Here is an 8,194-nt window from a genome sequence, read left to right on the forward strand (position 1 = left end):
TCACATATCAGTAGTAATGAAGGAATAAACATCCACTAGAGAAAAACTTGTCGGTCCAATCTGCGGTTGTATAAAGGCTACATCTCCCTGGTTTTTTTTTTCTTCATTTTTTTAACTAGGCAAAATTTTCTTTACAATGACGCCTAGTAACAGTGGGTTAACTGCCTTGTCCGACAGATTTTTACCTTGTCAGCTCGGGGATTCGATCTAGCAAACCTTGCGTTCGTGAGGTTGACCACATTAGCAAAACATTCACATTGCAACTCATCATCAAGTCCTTGCAACAGTTTCACAACAGTTTTTCTTAATAAAATGTTAGATATATTTGATTTAACATCCTGTGATGTGTGTTTTATTCTTTAACCATTGATATATTGTTGCCTATTTTGAGACCTTAAGGAGCATCAGGTACTGCTGGAATGTCTACAAATTGCATGTCCATCTTTTTGTGAAAAAGTAGAGGAAGGCCCAAAAAATTGTCAAAGACTCCAGCCACCCAAGTCATAGACTGTTCTCTCTGCTACCACACGGCAAGCGGTACCAGAGCGCCAAGTCTAGGTCCAAAAGGCTCCTTAACAGCTTCTACCCCCATGCCATCAGACTGCTGAACAATGAATCAAATGGCCACCCAGATTATTTGCATTGACAACCTCTGGTCAATGAACACCTATGGCTGACCTATTTCCCATTGTTCTGTCTTTTCTTCTCAGTCACTAGCATGGTCTCCCCTGCTAGCTACCTGATTATTCCAGACCACTTCCTCATACTTCAAATCTTCCCTGTGTCCTCTTGTGCTCCCAGGCTTTTAGCAGATTACAGGTAGGGAAGAGTGGGATAAATTGAGCCACGGGACAGGGTAAGTTAAGCTGCCTAAAAAAAAGGAAATATTACCTCTACCTTTTTAAAGCCATGTTTATCTTTATTTCCAAAACACAATTGAACACAATCGCAATTACTTTTCTGTCTTTGAATAATTTTAAGCATCTTCTAACGCAGTGAAAGGATGCACTCTCATGCTAGGTTTAGGACTATATTGAAACTTAGAGACCCCAAATAATGTATAAAAACATCTTAAAATGATCTACTTTGGTTTAGATACGATCATCATTGGAACATCGAACACAATAAATTATTTGGACTTGGTGAAAATTAGTTTTTGCAACCTAACTTGCTTACCATTTTTCCCATGTGGTTTCTTCCTTCACAGACTCCATGAAATGATGACCTCTTCCTAAATATTTGGTCAAATTATTAATTTACCCCACTCTCCGCTAAATGGGTTGTCCCTCCCCTGCAGCCTCTGTCATTGAAATATGGATGTCGTTTGAAGCACTATAGCTGGCCCCAACACAGCCGACGCAGAGGTAACATGTTCGGGGTATGAGGGAGATCAGTAAGTCTGCTAGGGTTATCAACCCAGTCCATCATGTCTGCCAAACCTCTGCTCCGACTCAGTTGCCCTAGATTGCTATCCTCAGGTCATTACTTGCCTTTTGCTGTCTTTCCTTGTCTTGAAAATGCTGATGCATAACTGATGCACTGGTGCGTTAGCAAATGAATACGCTAATGGTATAGTAATAGTTATATGTGTAGTCATTCATACATACAATAAACACAAAAACCACACACACACACACACACACACACAATGCCACAGACGTTAATAATGACTTGGATGATGTACTGCACATACAGTAGTGTTGTAATACCATCTGAGGGAGCCACTGACTTCAGTCTACATTATTTGTTAACGCCACAGATTTAAGAAGCTATTTCTGACACCGTACACTCAACTTCGCAAGAGTGACTTTCTTTTCCGGCCCAGCAGTCAGCGAGGGGAACTGCCAAAAGCTCAGTCAATCAGATAAAATGTTCTCTTTTCTCCCTTCAGGTCATGCACGTAGTGAGCTTTTCATTCGGCACTACTTTGCAGTTGCCAGGCAGGGTTTTTCAAGCCCGGCCCTGGGGACTAGATGATGACTAATGGGGGCATGTTAAAGTGACCAGAAGAGGCAGCTGGCGAGGATGAGAAGTAGTCAGGCCCTACACATTATCAGCCAATCTCTCCTGAGCCAGACTAGGCGGGGTTGACTGGAAGGGACAAACCCACAGGAAATACATCATCATTGACTGACCCCCGTGGTCACGTCCACGACAATGGCTCCCGCCTTATATGGACATGTTGGAGACGTGATGGGGATTGGTGAATAAATGGTGGTGTAAAATTGATTTTTTACAATGTATGTTGATTGTTATGTTCACTGAATTTCCATGCAAGACTTCCATGTAGTTTCAATGTAGTAAAAATGAAAACCTATGGCGTCAAAATGGACTCCAACGTCTCTATTTCCATAAGCATTACTGTTGATTTCAATATGCTATTGGGGATTTAGAGCCTCCAGATTGAATAGAGAGGCAGGGGTTTTCGTTTGCCACAATTGATGTTGCTAGGTAGAGCACACCTGCCTCCACGTTTTATTTACAATGTTTAATATACAGCCAGCCACTTTTCCAGCTGTGGCTCTGTCCCCCTGTGTGCTGATTTTGTTTTCCCCTCCTGCTTGCCTTATTGAACCCCCTGTTGTCATAGCTGACAGGCAGATCTAAGTCATTAGTAATTGTTTTGTGGTTCCCTCTGCCGATTATTATGCTTCCCTGACAATAATTTCTGTGAGTGATTTCAACACTTGCTCCCACTAGGTAAGCCATCAAGGCTAATTGCAACTTGGGGAGCCTGGTTGCTCTCCCTCTCTTAGGACTTACTGGTGGTTTCCTATGGGTTTGGTGTTGTGGCTTTGTGGGATGTTTCATTAAGGGCATTACCATGGTATCTCCCTTTTGTAATAATTGTTCTGATGGACATATTTATAAACTAGATATACAAAAGTATGTGGACACCCCTTGACATTAGTGGATTCGGTTATTTCAGCCACATCCTTTGGGATGAATTGGAACCGAGCCACGTCTAATCGTTCAACATCAGTGCCCGACCTCACTAATGCTCTTATGGCTGAGCGGAAGCAAGTCCCTGCAGCAATGTTCCAACATCTAGTGGAAAGCCTTTCCAGAAGAGTGGAGGCTGTTATAGCAACAAAGAGGGGACCAAACTCTATATTAATGCCCATGATTTTGGAATGAGATGTTTGACGAGTAGGTGTCCACATACTTTTGGTCATGTAGTTTATCTTTATATATTCACATATAACTTGTGTGAGAGAAAGAATGTGTATTTTCATATTTTAAAATCAAAACATTTACTAAAGAGGAAAAGCTTCTCAATCTGAATACAGAAGTCCCTTCAACAGCTCAACCGTGTTATGTCTCGATCTAAAATAAACTACCATGTTTGACTTTGTTCACATGAAAAACAGGCCCAGTCCCACACTCACAGCCTTTACCTGCCTTCCTCCCCAGCGGAAGTCACATACAGCCATTCATAGTGACTTGGTGAGGTGTGGGAATCATTTCAATTTTTAGAAACCCTCCCAGTTTGCCTGGGCCCTTATTCAACATTAGTCTGCCCAAGCTGTTACCCATTGTGCCCTCCCTCGTGGCGGACAGGGGAGCAGAGGAGCATGGGAGCAGGGTGATTATAGCATTAAAAACCGGTGACTGAGCAGAACATAAGTTCCAGCTGGTGAGAAAGACAGGGCTGGATAGAAGGAAGGGGGAACCAGAGGCTGTTCTGTTCCCACAGGAAAAAGCAATCCAGTACAGAGAGACCTGTCAGACCACACTGTGGCTCCCATCTGTTCCTCATCTCCTCCCTTCACAACTTCTCTGTCACTCCTCCTATGGGATATAGTTGTCTGTTGGGAGGCTTTCTCAGTGCCTCTGTGTTTTGGGGTTTGGGGGACGACCTTGGCGCTAGCCAGTTATTTCTGATGCAGGTTAACTTTCATGGCATGGAAAAGAACAGGAAATGCACTACTGTTACTGGAAGCTTGGAAAATGTTGATGTCATGTCAAAGGCTCCACTGAACTCACGACAGGTCTACACTAGGAATGATTGTTGAAAATCTGCCATGTGCTTCATACTATAATATTGTTTTGTTTAATACATTCCTGACATTCCAAAGTGCTACACTCTGCCCCCCCCTTTAGTTCCACTGTCCAGGTGTACGGCTCTTTGCGTCTACCTGCGTCAATGCCACATACTCCAAACCTGGCCACTCTAAGATCAAAGCTCAGGGGGTGTTCCCACTCAGGGTTGGGTATCATGGGAGAATGACCCTGAGGACAGCGTGGATCCACCTGAGAGAATAGGAGTGATCAGTCAGTGCATTCTACAGTCCAGTCCCCACTGTAAAGACTGACCACAGTGGATGGGACTGGACAGACCATGTCTGACGGCTCGACTCCCAGTCACACCTGAGCTGCAGACCGTAGCTGGGTCTCTGGGTCAACATAGTGGGGGGCTCCAACGGGTGGAGGTAGCATGCCATGTAAATGACTCAGTTGTCATATTTTATATGAATGTATAGGGGAAGTTGGCAATATAGTAGTTTGCATTATTTCTGTTTAACACAGTGCATCATTTTTGATAATTTTTGCTATTGCTAATGACGCTCATTACATCACCACTGACAATATTTCTGGTGGAGTGGATCGTTTTTCTCAAAGTTGTTACTAACAACTCTGCCATCACAAGTGTGCAAAACACTATTGGAGAACTGGTCCATCTCTGGAAGCTGAAACGTCTTCGGGAGGGGTCAGCGTGTCTGCCTTGCCCTCTGCTCTGTCCAGTTGCATACAGTACCTAAACTGAAGGTGCAGGCAATAAAGTGGAAACTCCTTTGATGTGATGCCCCACCCAGGGGCTTCTTCTCCCTCTCAGCAGACAATACATTCATTCATTACTGGACCCTGTCTGTCCCTTCTCTTCTACGCAGTAGCAGGCACTAGACTCTGCATGGGAAACTCTAATCTCAGGTCCTAGACAGACCTTTAAACTCCCACTCACCCCCTGGGGTGCTGAGGTGGTGGTTTGGATAGTCCAAATGAGTCACAGTAGCCTGCACATAGCCCTGCCTCCTCAGTGCCTGGAGCACCACGCCTGTCCCCTTCGGGCGAGTGGGTGGTTGGATTGTTGTGCCTTGGCTTGTCTGCATTCCTCTGCCCACCTCCTGCCACGGGAAAGGTGGATTTTGGGGGAATGTTCTGGGCATTAGTGTGAAATTGTTCATCCTCTGTGTTGGTATTTGGTGTTGGTATTATCAATTCAGAAAATGTCTGATCATGCCCCTATTCTAATATATCTTAAACATGTGACTAAATGCAAAACGTTATATTAAACATATGCAAATATAAAACATCACTGGATGTATTTATCAACTATTCGGAGAAGGTGTAACTAAACTAAAATGACCACTATCATGGGTCACAAAACCCCAAACTTGCAACCAATCATTGGGATTGTATTCAAAGCAGTTTATCATCAGACACTAGGGCTTTGTTGTTTCTTTATATAATCCCTTGTTTAGGCCTGAAGTGGAACGAAAGGGCTGGTTTGGGAGCAAAAGAGCCTGTTGACCCACTTGACTAATGGCAGGTGAGTGAGGATAAGGGACTTCTTAGCAGAGGTGTTCATTAAGATATACTTGTATGCACAGCTTACTCACAACACGTTCCAGACTGTTTTTTTTTGGCTTGTCACTTTGATACCCACTAACTGGGATTATTTTCAAAAGTCCAAAAAGTCCGAAAGCGTATTTGCATTCTTTCTCTGTGTTAAATGTATTCACCGTGGTACATGCAGAGGCGTAAAATTCGAACGATTTAAAATACTTTGATCTCTTTATCAATTCACTGATGTAGTTCTGTCCTCGAGCTGTTCTTGTCTATCAATGTTCTGTATTATGTCATGTTTCATGTTTTGTGTGGACCCCAAGGAAGAGTAGCTGCTGCTTTTGCAACAGCTAATGAGGATCCTAATAAAATACCAAATACCACTTACAATAGAAATGAGAGATATGCTCTTATATCATGTGATATCTTGTAGAATTGCACAAGCCCTGGGGATAGAAAGACCTAGAAAGATTTAAAGTCCCCGAAAGACCTTCACATTTCAACTTCTTCTCATCTTTCCCACTCTTTCTCTGCCACCAGGCCTGTTTACCCACCACTTGCCAAGTCTGATGTCAGACCCACTGCACACACAGAGTCCCTGTGCGAGTGTACAGTTTCTGTTTTGACACCCACCCCTAATTACAGATGTAAATGATTGATCACCTGGATTTGGCTGCAGAGGATGGATGGTTGCGTAGCCTTTATACCTGTCACATGACAGTTGTGTCCAAGTTCACGTAACCAAGCAGGGGGGAGAAAACAGATACCTACAAGACCCGAGAGCTGATGGAGGTGAAGTTCTCACCACCTGCCAATTGGACCAAAGGCTCTCGCCTATTAGTGATCTTCCAAACCCTAGCTGCATGGGTGTCGAGGGATATCTGAGGCTCTTTGTTAGGCCTAATCCCGCGCCATTCTTCGACCGAAGCCCACGGCCTCCAGGTCTAAGCCAGGGTCTTTCACACCCGAAGAAGCAGGCTAGTGGAAGGTGAACTCAATGTGCTTTTGTGAAATGAGATTTGGCTAATTGAGTTTGGAGTGGCTGGTCTGAGTGCCCGGGGAGAGGCTCAGATGGATTGCGATGGAAGGTGGTGGTGGTGGGGAACCACTGCTTTCTCTCAAAGGGCAATACAGGTGGTAAATCCAGCCCTGGTCTGAATCTCCAGGTGTTTTCCCTTCTCAGCTCCAATTAAGATGTTTATTGAGGGGCCTGGTCACGAATACATCTTGATTAATACAAAACACAGGCGTCTTTGCTCGAATGGTTAAGAAAACAAATACAGCTGCAGTACCCCTCCCCCCACTCTGGGGGGGTGGGGGGGGGGTAACCCCAATCTTCTCCTCTGCTCTGTCTGCCTGGACCTGGCACATATGTGGTTGTGCAGCTGCAGAATGAGCCTCCATTGATCGTGGCTGGCTGGCTGGAGGGAGATAGATTGAAGGGGAAATGGCTTAATTTCCCTCACTCTCACTGCTGGAATGCGAATAGCCCTTTACTACTACTACTACAGGAGAGCCCCATACCAAAGAACCTGAAATTCCCTATTTGTTGTGCTACAATAGGAATCTTGGTGTCAAAGTTGTGGTGTATCCTACGGTCTGTCTTGTCTCTACATTGAATGGAGTATAGAACCTGCAAATGTGATTTGAATTCTCAACATATAAGGTTGCTGTTTCTACCCCTGTACATCAAACGCTGCGATGGCATTTTAACCCACACGTGCCTTTCTCCTCTGTTCGTCAACCGATGGTCAATCAGATCAACAGCGAAGGGTCGTGACTCAACATAGATGGGCTGAGATGAAAGAGTTAAACGGCGAGGCGTACTTTGATCTCTCCCTCAGGTAACTCTTTCATACCCATCAATCTAGACTGGGAGTTGATGGCTGGGCTGCTCTGTCAGAAAAGGCTTGTTCAGACCTAGAACACCCTCCCTCTTTGAAGGAACAGTGAGGTGAGGTGATACGTTCTGAATCCTCTGAACTAGCACGTTTTATTTGATTTGTATTTAACCTTTTATTTAACAACAAATGGTGTTGATCCCAAGTACATAGAATGATAATCAGATGCAACTTAGCTGTTAGTCATGCTTTTCGTGGGAGAGAATGTTTTAGAAGGGCTCTGGCTCTCACAAACCCCAAAATGGGTTTGTGAGAGCTTGTTCAAAAGACAAAGTACACATTTTGCTTCAAGCCCACTATGTCAATTAAGAACATAGTACGGGCCTACCATAGTGAACATCATGAAAGAAAAACAACAACTGACGTAGGTCAAGAATGCAGGAAGGGAAAACGAGAGGGCGTGTTTTTGAGGTTCAAAGATGGTATAAGCGAATGACTGTGCCTTTGATGTCTTCTGGCAACTAGACCTCAGACAGACCGACGTAGACAATCTGAGCACCACAGCCCTTTTAAATCTCTCTTTCGTCCTGGCCCCAGTAGTCTCTCCCCCTCCAGTGACAAGCACTTTAATATGACAAGGTTAAACACCTGAAGCAGTTCAGCAAAATGGCTGCTGCGGAGCAAGGGTTAGAGGTCAGGAGGGCAGCTTTTAACACTGTGCTTCTTGGCATTTCATTATGGCCGTTATGGACCTTTTATGGTCATGGGTCTAAGTGGTTTCACTT

The sequence above is a fragment of the Oncorhynchus kisutch genome, linkage group LG20 (genome assembly GCF_002021735.2).
Source record: "Oncorhynchus kisutch isolate 150728-3 linkage group LG20, Okis_V2, whole genome shotgun sequence".
NCBI lineage: Eukaryota > Metazoa > Chordata > Actinopteri > Salmoniformes > Salmonidae > Oncorhynchus > Oncorhynchus kisutch.